A 10,365-nucleotide genomic window follows, 5' to 3' on the forward strand; every position below is an offset into this window, starting at 1 on the left:
ATTACTTTTTCCAGTTTTTGCTACACCCAGATGTTAGGTCAGATATATTATCTTTTAAATGTTCTGATCTGCCACTTTTCTTATTCAGAGATCAGTTTTCAGTTGCTATTCTTCTGAGAAATACCTTAGATGCTTTTCCAGCCATGACTAGTTTGTGATATAGAGAGAGCTGAAAGGAAAGGAAGAAGAGTCAGAAGAATGTTTTTCACACAGTTTTTTGTAGTGAGATCATCTGAAGGATCCATTGTGTATAAACTTCTGGAAACATTCTGAAAAAGATGAAAAACTCATTTTCCCTTCCTGGCACAAGGTTTATTTTTTTCCCATGCAAGCTCAAGAGAGAAGATCAATACTTTATGATTTAAAAGGGTATAAAAGGTTATATATCAATACCCATGACACTGTGTGCTCATGTTTTTGACATTTGCTCCAAGTACATGTAATGTACCTGTTATTCTATTGTCTTACAAACAACTTCTGAGAATTTACTAAGCTATGTATCTGGCAGGGCAAGTCAAACACAATTACAATATTTCTGTTTGTTTGCTTCTTGATTTACAATGAAATATAAGGAAAAGAATGCAGAAGTCATCTTTGCAGCTATAGATTTTTAGGAATAATTTAAAGCAACTTGACTGTGATTACATGACAGAAAGTTTAAATAGCCTAAAACAGGTCAGGTTTTAACCTTGTCCAAAGCCTAAATTAAAAGTAGTGAATGGAGAAGTTAGTATTAAAGTTGCATTTGTTTGAAAATCTACATTTCATTCTAAAAAGCATGAGGCGTGTAGCTAAAAGCTAAAGCAGAAGATAGAATTAATAGCTTTGCGTGATGGACTAATGAAGCATGGGCAGCTCATTAGCAAGCAAAAAGCCCTTTATTCAAAGCAAGCTAATTTTTTATAGGCTTTTTCTATGTCCACACTCATATATCTTCTTTCTTATTGGTTACTCGCTCTTGTTCACGCGTTTTAGCTCATTTCTTGATAGGTAGCTGGTAGTTCTCGTGTTGCTAAATGTCAAACTGCATCCTGATTTTGCTGCTGTCTTTCCTCTTATCTCACTCCTTCTTCCTTAATGATGTTTACTTGTCCTTTTCCAGGTTACAGCTGTATTCACTCAAGGTCAAAGCTGCCTGCGGCCCAACCGTCCTCTACAGCTTTGGGCTTTGGTATCTTCCTTCTCTGTCTTTTGCATCGGTGAAAAAAAGAGTCATAAATTCCTTCCTTTCTTTTATTTTATATTGTAAATTATTTTCCCTTTACATTTATCCATTCTCCCCATTTTCTTTTCATCTCTTGTCAGGTGTTGCACACAGAGTACTCCCACTCTTTGAGCTCTCTGTAGTATCATAGTTTCAGCAGCAGGTAGCAGAAAGGTTTACTGTGTGTCAGGACTTTGTCAGTCTACTTCACTAGGACCTTTATTCTTCTCTTCCTCTGTTAAAGTGATCCATGATGTGAGACAGAATGGCAAAAATGAGATAGGAAGGAAAGTCTTAGCATTAATAGCATGATAGATTCATGCCTAATTCTATTTATTCCCTGGCTCTGACTGAAATTTCACAACTTTGAGTGACTCAGTCATTCTGAACTTAGTTTCTCACATGTAAGAAGACACTATTTCTTTGTCTCCTCAGACAGTCATTGCACAGGCAGGTAAATCTCTACATGGCTTGACATGAGTGATGCACGCTGCGGAGGTGTAGGCAATATTTCTTTCAACAGTCCAGAAAAGAAAGCAGTAGGGAACTCACAGTTAACTTTTTTGTATGTATGAAATTTTCAGTTAGGCCATGACTAAGAACAAGTCTGGGGATGAAATAATTCCAGAACAAACAGATTTGCCCATTCTGGAAACAATGGTGCTTTATTGTAAGGAACACATTTTAGACTGGTGTTTCAGACCTCCTCTTTTCCTTCATCATTTTGCTTACAAGGTTTTTTTGAGCTGTCGTAAATTTTAAAGGCAGATTTTAAGCCATAAGGATCATCTGGTTTGATCTTTGCCTAACACAGGCCATAAAATTTCACCAATAATTCCTGTAGTGAAACATATCATCTTTCCTTAAATTGTAGGTGAATACTGGCAAACCCAATAACTTGGGGTTTACTACAGCATAAAAATATCCTGTCTCAATTTAAGGAATCCTGGAGATGATGAATTTCCTTCTTCCTTGGCAGTGGATGATTGCTATCACTACAGAACAGTTGTTTCTAATTTTTGTTTTGAACCAGAAACAAATGCAAGGCTGCCATATGATATGGGTGAATACGGCCTAAGCATTTGTCACACCCACAACAAGGGACAAAATATTCTACTTCATATCTCTGTGTATGTCCTTTGTCTGCTGGTCTTTTATAACTAAGTTTTAAGGGTTTTATACTGCAGTTGGCTCGGTTCAACCCTCCCTTTACTTTTATCCTATTTCATGCTAAACCACATTTAAATTTATTCCTTTCTCAGGCCTCACAAAAGCTATGCCAGATCACAGAAAAGAGAAGGCAGGAATTATCTGTGATGTCATGGGATGTAACAGAGCATTGTCTGATGCTGCTGCTTTTTACTCATATAAGATTATGTGTTAGGAGAAAAATTATAGTAGCACAATTCAGCTGTGAAACTCAGAGCTATCTGCCTTGTGAGCCAAGCATCTGTTAATCACAAACTTACTGACTTCTGCGTAATTCACTAATTCACACTGGGACTACAAATATCAGATGTAACTGGTCATTTCTATGTCTGCCTGACTGTGTCAGGCACATGGGATCATGGAGTAGCAGTGTCAGTATAATGAATTCCAGAAATATTAGTGTTATAAGAGGGAAACTCCAAATTGAAGGAAGATACATACATATACATTAGTCATAACAAACCCATTCCCAATGTATTTCCATACTCTCTTGACTTAAAAAACTCCAAAACCAAATAAATCCACTAACCTCTCCCACAATGAAATCCTACAGATAAAGTTCTGTTATGTTGTTTTTGTGTTGGTGATTTTCCATTTTCAATGTTAATCTATAGAGTAATTGGCAAAATCACGTATTTGCCTTATAAATAGATGATTTAAAGTATTATTACAAAGTCTATATCAACAGTGTAGTAGCTACAATAAAAACTCAAAGCATCTGAATCTGTGTGCTGTTTTGGGAGAGCTGAAGTCTGAAAAATAAGGAAAAGCAAATGTTTATTAACAAAGTATAGATATAAACAAACTGTAAGATTCTTACTTAGCAACACAAAAAATTAGTTAATATATAGCCTATAAAACCTCATATAATGTTTACAAAAAGCAAATGGAAGTAAGGTAGATAATGCTATAAAATTGTAGAAAATTGAGAAGAAATCACAACTTGTGCTTTTGTGCAGAAATATCAGGATGGATAGGGATTGACTCAGAAAACAGATGGGAGTATTCTTTCCTTCTTTAATCCACTGAATTTACTTACAGCACAAATGTGAACTGTATCACTCATTCAATATACAAAGGAGTGCAACATTTACTGAGGAATTTACAGCAATGAAACAGTTACACAAGCACAGGACTTGGCCTTTCTCTGAATGCCTATGTTGCATAGTTCAAATATTGACTTAACTACAAACACTCTCGGCCTGAAATTTTAGACATCAAAACCAAATATATGAAATAAGTCTTGGAAAAGAACACTAAAAGCAGCAATAGTGCACAAGTGATTAATCTGTACTGAAAAAAATAAATTTTTTCTTTTTGATCTCTATAGATTTTTATTTTTATTTTTAGCTTTCTGTAGATTTTAGAGGTAGTTGTGTAACAAATGTAGATTTTAATATAGCTGTGTAATCCCATACACTTTAGCACAGTAGTTTCCATTTACCTAATTTTCCCCATTTCATATTGAACCTTCTAAATCCTTAACCTGTTTAGACTCATTTCAAGGAAGGTCTTCATTCTGTTTAAGAACATTTGTGCCCTTGGCTGAACAACAAGATACATCACAGTCAAAGCAACTTTCAAAACCCGGAACCTTGGGGGAGCTCCAAGCACTGTATACTCTGTGAAGAAGAGGAAGGTGAGGAAGAGGGGGTGGTAAGAGACCCCTGACTCAGCTTGCAGAGGGTTGTGCCGGGGGCAGAACTGGGGATGATCTCGGGTGTGGGTAGATCTGGGATTGGATGGAACTATCTTATCTCTCCTAATAATTGCCTGGTGAGTTTCTTTTTTGATATCTGATTCTTTAAGGCATGATTTTTTTTAAGAACACTTGAGCTAAAATTTATTTATATCATTTCACTTTTGCAAAAAAAGACAAATTAAAAGAATTAAAGATCTGCTTGCTAATACTAAGTCCTTCCCAAAGAAAGGGAGGGATCAAATTATAGAACAAAATTGTTTGCATAGGAAAGTAATCATCCAGATGGCAAAATCAAGTTTCCCTGAAAATAGTTTATGTTAAGATGAAGGCTATGCTTCTTGAGGTCATTATCAGTAACAGTTTCATAACAACTCTTTCAAGCTCTCAGCTTTAAGGATACCAGAACAGTTCAGTGAACATTAGCCAAACTGTGTATTACTAATCTATTATTCTAGAAATGTGTGACTGCAATACAGTCCTGGGTTTATGATTGACCTGGCCCTGTTTGACATGAAAGTACCAGAAAAGAAATAGCAGTTCACTTTTTTTAATGTAACTTCTCTGCTCTCAGAATTCATTGCAAATATAAATAACATAGGAAATATTTTAATGAAGACATTCCTATGTTGCATAAAACCATCTTCCAATCCACTTATTTTTTTTCATACATAAAGAAGAGCAAAAGTAAGGGCAATTTACTACATGTAAACTATTGACAGGCTAATCAGCTTGGTGAACTTAGATTTAAGCAGTGGTCTCCTTCTCCAAGAAAGTATGTACATCTATTTCGGGAATATTTAAGTGAAATGAAATATGAAGCAGTAGCTACTTAATTTGTAGTTTAAAACAAACACATTAGCTCAGAAATGAGAACTTGGAGTGCAGCTGTTCTGAAGCAAAATAGGAATTAACATAAAATAAGCAAGCATGATATTTGATGTTGGAAGAAATTATTAATAAAATCCAATCTAAGCACTGAATAACTCAAAAAATTGCAGACATGAACATAGTGCATGGAGCTGAAAATACATAAGGCAGGTAATTATTTAGGCAAGTTATGGAAAAGAGTCAAATGGGAATTGGGAAAAATGGTCAGATAAGCTTTACACTCACACAGCCCATGGCAGCCTGCAAAAGAATTAACATTACCAAGTATATTTTCTGTCCCTATAGTCGAATATGAAAAGACTCCACACTACTTCTAAGTCATGAATGGCAAAAACTCTCTAAATCAAAAAGTCCTTCTCTGTGCCTAGCAAAATATCTGATAGGAATACAGACAGGAAGGAATTAACAACTACTTCGTCATGCAAATAACTCTCTCCCTCTATAATCTATAACAGAGTTGCTGACATATTATTCTCAGGAATGCACTGGTAAAGAACTCAGATACTTTTGGAACTTGTATACTCCTCTGGATCTTTGCCTTGTGGAACAACACCCGTTTTTTTTTATCATAGAAAGTGACTGCATGACTTTCCCATAGTCAACGTTATATGATCTACCCTACCTCAGTACCGCACAGGATTAAACTAGACTTCTAAGTGACAGTGAACTTTTTTTACCAGCTAAGCTTTTTACTCTGTCTTAACTGTATCCTAGCAAAATGATCACTGCATTGTTCTTAATAAAATAATTCCTCTCTCCCCATAAGGAATTATTAACTCCTGAAAAATGGATGTTGGGGAATGGATTGATGGATTGAACATCAAAAGTTGTCAAATATTTGGGTGCATTAAAATTTCAACTAACAAGCTAGTTGAGCAAAACATGCATATAGTCACTGCATAAGCAAAAACCTGCATTTACATGCACAAAGACAACATTTTCCCCCCTCTTAGGTGAGTTTCAGTTAACAAGGATAGCAAATTCAAAATTCTTTCTATAAATACTTTTGGAAATCTAGTTTTTCAATGAATCGTTGTTTAAACCCCTTTAAATTCCAGCTGAATAAGAGAATACTGGTATGAATTCTAGTCAGATTTTTTTTAACCTGAAAACTACATATAGGATAAAATGTAAGGATTTAATTAATAACTCAGAAAAAGTGATATACTGCCCAAACATAAGTAACGATACATTCTTGTGACTGTTTCTTGAAGTAAACCTGAAGATTTGTAAAACATTATGCACAGCTCTTGTTGAAGTTAGTGGCTGGATTCCAGCTGAACTTGATCTGCCAGTGATACAAGGCAGCCACATATCTAATTGCAGAAAATCAACCTGTAATCATCTGCCTGAAAAACTGAATTTGCTGCAAGGTTTAATAACTAAATATTGGAATCTGTTAAGTATTAGAAAGAAGATCTTGATTGTACTTTATACACCAACAGTCTTCTCTTTGGAAGATAGTAATTTCAGTCATGGAGAGTTTTGTTTCAGAAATGACTGAGATTTTGACATAGTATAATATATTCTGAGTTGCATATTAAATTGAAAGAAAAAGCAAACAACAACAGCAAACTTTGGAATGAGACTATTACATTTTACAACACTATATCACAAAGGCAGTATAACATTAAAAATAGCGTATAGTCATTCAAAAAACTTTCAGGAAAAATAATGGGTTTAATATATGGAAAAATCATTCTATTATAAACACTGAAAATTTAGTCATATTTGTTTTGAACTGTGTTTATGTTGTCAGATGGAGCCCTGAGAAAGATAGCAAGTAGCAATTTCTTTTCCGAGGTTATAAAAGGCAAAATGGTATAGTAAAACCACCAGAAGGATAAACACCACAGCTCTAGGAAAATAAAATACTATCTGTGTAATAATTTTGAGAATGTTACTGTTGGAAAAAAAAACAGTCATTTGTGTTCGAGCTATTTAAACCGGTAAAACGGAGAGATGGTCCAAGGTAAGTTTAGAAAAAAAGTCCTTTGGATTAGAGACTTCTGTACTAAAATATATGTTCCTCTTGCACTATTAATGAAAATGCTTATCATTGCCAAAGATATTTTATTACAAAAGCAGTGTTTCATGGTATGAAAATGGAAAATAACGTGTGTTTCTTTTTTTTTAGGTTTTTTTTTACAGAAGAGACATTCAAAAGTATACTAAAAATTTAAAAAGGAATGTTCAGATAATATTAAAGAAAATATATGCAACACTGTGTTGGGTTGACACTGGCTGGATGCTAGGCGCCCAAAGTTACTCTATCCCTCCTCTCCTCAGCTGGGCTGGGAAGAGAAAATACAACCAAAGGCTCTTGGGTTGAGAGAAGGACAGGGAGAGCTTCCATCATGGGCAAAACAGACTCAGGGAAATTAATTTCATTTATTAATTAAAATATTCATATATTAATCAAATCCTATCATTGTAATGTGAAATAAAACCTAAACTTTAAAACACCCCTCCCTTCTTCTCAAGCCCAACTTCACTCCTGATTTTGCTCCACCCCCTTCCTGATCAGTACAAGGGGACAGGGAATGGAGGTTGCAGTCAGCTTATCACATGTTGTTTATGCTTGTCCTTCCTTCTCTTATTCTTCCCCCGCTTCAGCATGGGGTCCCTCCACAAATTTCTCTGGCTTGGGTTCCTTCCATAGGTTGCAGTCATTGAGAAACAGACTGCTCCAGCATGGGTCCTCCATGGGTCACAGGTCCTTCCAGACTACAGCTCCAGCATGGGCTCCTCTCTCCATGGGGTCACAGGTCCTGCCAGAAGGCTGATCCAGTGTGGGCTTCCCAAGGGTTTACAGCCTCATTTGGATATCCACCTGCTCCACCGTGGACCTCCAGGGACTGCAGAGGCACAGCTGCCTCACCATGAGCTGCACCACCAGCTGCAGAGGAATCTCTGCTCTGGTACCCAGAGCACCTCCTTCCTCTCCTTTTTCACTGACTCTAGTGTCTGCAGAGGTGTTTCTCTTATATGTTATCACTCTTTTCTCCAGTCAGTGCTGCCCAGCAGTTTTTTTCCATTCTTAAATTTGTTATCCCTGAGGCCTTGGCCAGCAGTGAGTTCATCTTGGAGCTGTCTGGAATTGGCTTTGTCGGACGTGAGGAGAAGCTTCTGGTAATTTCTCACAGAAGCCACCCCTGTAGTCACACCGTTGTCAAAGTCATGCCATGCAAACCCAATGCAATAACACACAAAATCATTCAAATTACTATTTGCTTAGCATTAGAATATATTGGTACTTTGCTGGATTAGGTGCATGGATCTAAATCTTTCTCCAAAGTAAAGATTAGGTAATCAGAAATAAGAATTATATGATTTTGTAATATTTGTTATATTACATCTATTTAAGTCTTTACACAATTGGAAATATGTAGAAAATAATAAATGATTCTAAGCATGTAGACAAATGTAAAGCCTATCATAGCAGTTTGCAAGTTGAAGCTCTAACCCCTGTGAATTTCAGTCTGTCAGTATCATACAATTGAATACTCATTTTAGAAATATATGTATATGTATATATAGAGCACATACACACAACCAGTAGAAAAATTGCTGAATGCTCAATCTCAAGACAAATATATAGTCTATAAGTTTGAACTGATAAAATCTCTTCAGGAGTGCAGAAAAAAAAGTCAATAATTTTCTAATTACGTGGTAACTTTTAACATAAATACATGGTAAATACCATAAATTTCTATATGACCAAATTATAATTATGTTTTTATTTGAAAGAGTCATCAAGGAACTGAAACAGGTAATTAAATTGACTCATCTACTTTCATCAAATTTGTAAAAGTACGTAATAAAGTCAGTCAGAAACATGAGTTTGGGGTATACGCTGTTCCCTGGAAATTGCTGGAATTATATTGGTTATAAATATATATGTGAAACTACTTATGTATGTAGGATCCAAAGAACTTTGTATAGGCAAGTCCATTCATTTGAGCAATGTTAGTCCAGACGACAGTTGTTGAAGATCTCTGCCTAGGTTCATATTGAACGCTAACCCATCCCACCCAAAACCAGTCACAATACAGGCTGAGTCTGGCACCTATTCACCACGCTGTTCCTCTAGCTCTGAAGAAAATGAGGAACACTGTGACCAGGGCAGACAAACAGGGCGTGGCATCATGGTGTTTGTTGAAAGGTGCCTCTCTGAAGGAGGAACATTCCACGGTCTGAGTAGAGAGATTTGGAGTCCACATAACCCAGCATCTAGTTACAGCACCCTTCTGTAATCATCTGTACATCGTCAAGGGCACTGCCTGATCCCTAAGGCTGTGCTCCAATTGGGGGGGCTCCATGATCTACGTGGTAGTGGCTGATACTTCCCCCCAGATGGAGCTGCTGAAGGGAGAGGTTGCACTGCAGACCTCACACTGTGGGAAGTGCCTCGACCCTTTTGCTGTGGCAGGGACAGGCTGCAGACCTGCCTGTGAAAGCTGTGCCCAGGTGGGGGACTGCTGTTCTTTCACCAGTGATACAGCCGGGAGCAGTCTGATGGATCAAGAAGGATTACAGAGCCCTAAGTGCAGTTGTAAGAGGGTCTGGAGTGCAGGCAGCTTTTTCATTGGTCCTCACAGTCAGAGGGTAGGAATTTGAAAATGCCACTGATATCTAGTAAATTGAAATTCATCAGATTATGGTTAGAGGACTGGTGCCATAGCCAGGGGTTCAGCTACTTAGATTATGGAACTTGTTTTGAGAAACCTGGTCTATGGAGGGTTTATGGGGAACATCTGTTAGAGAAGGGAAAGAGCACCTTTTGTTATAGACTTGCCAAGGTGGTGAAGAGGGCTTTAAACTAAAAAAGATTTGCTGACGGAGGGGAACTTCAATCCATCCCACTCCTACCAGTTTTATGCCAGCACCACCTCTCCGCCCAGAGCCTGGAGAGGGATTACAGGTCAGCAGGAGGGTACCTGAGGAGCAGCACAAAGGCATCCCTCTCATTTTAGTCAGTAAATAGTCTGCATTAAGAGCTCAACTTCAATGCCTATATGCAAGTGCACGTAGGGTGGGGAATAAACAAGAGGAGTTAGAGGTGCACACTAGGATCTTATTGGCATCACAGAGATGCAGTAGGATGGCTCCTAAGACCAGACTGTTCGAATGAAATCATACAGTATCTGTAGGAAGGATAGATAGGGGAGACAAGGAGGGGCTACTGTCCTCTGTGTCAATGACCAACTGGAGTTCGTAGAGCTTTCTCTGCCTGGGGATAGATGAGAAGCTGACCAAAAGACATCAACCTGTGGGGTGCAGTCCTCATTCTGGAGGGAAGGGATGCCATCAGAGGGGACTTGACAGACTTGAGAGTTTGCTCCAAGAGAATCTCATCAGG

Source organism: Chiroxiphia lanceolata, chromosome 5, assembly GCF_009829145.1.
Source record: "Chiroxiphia lanceolata isolate bChiLan1 chromosome 5, bChiLan1.pri, whole genome shotgun sequence".
Lineage (NCBI taxonomy): Eukaryota > Metazoa > Chordata > Aves > Passeriformes > Pipridae > Chiroxiphia > Chiroxiphia lanceolata.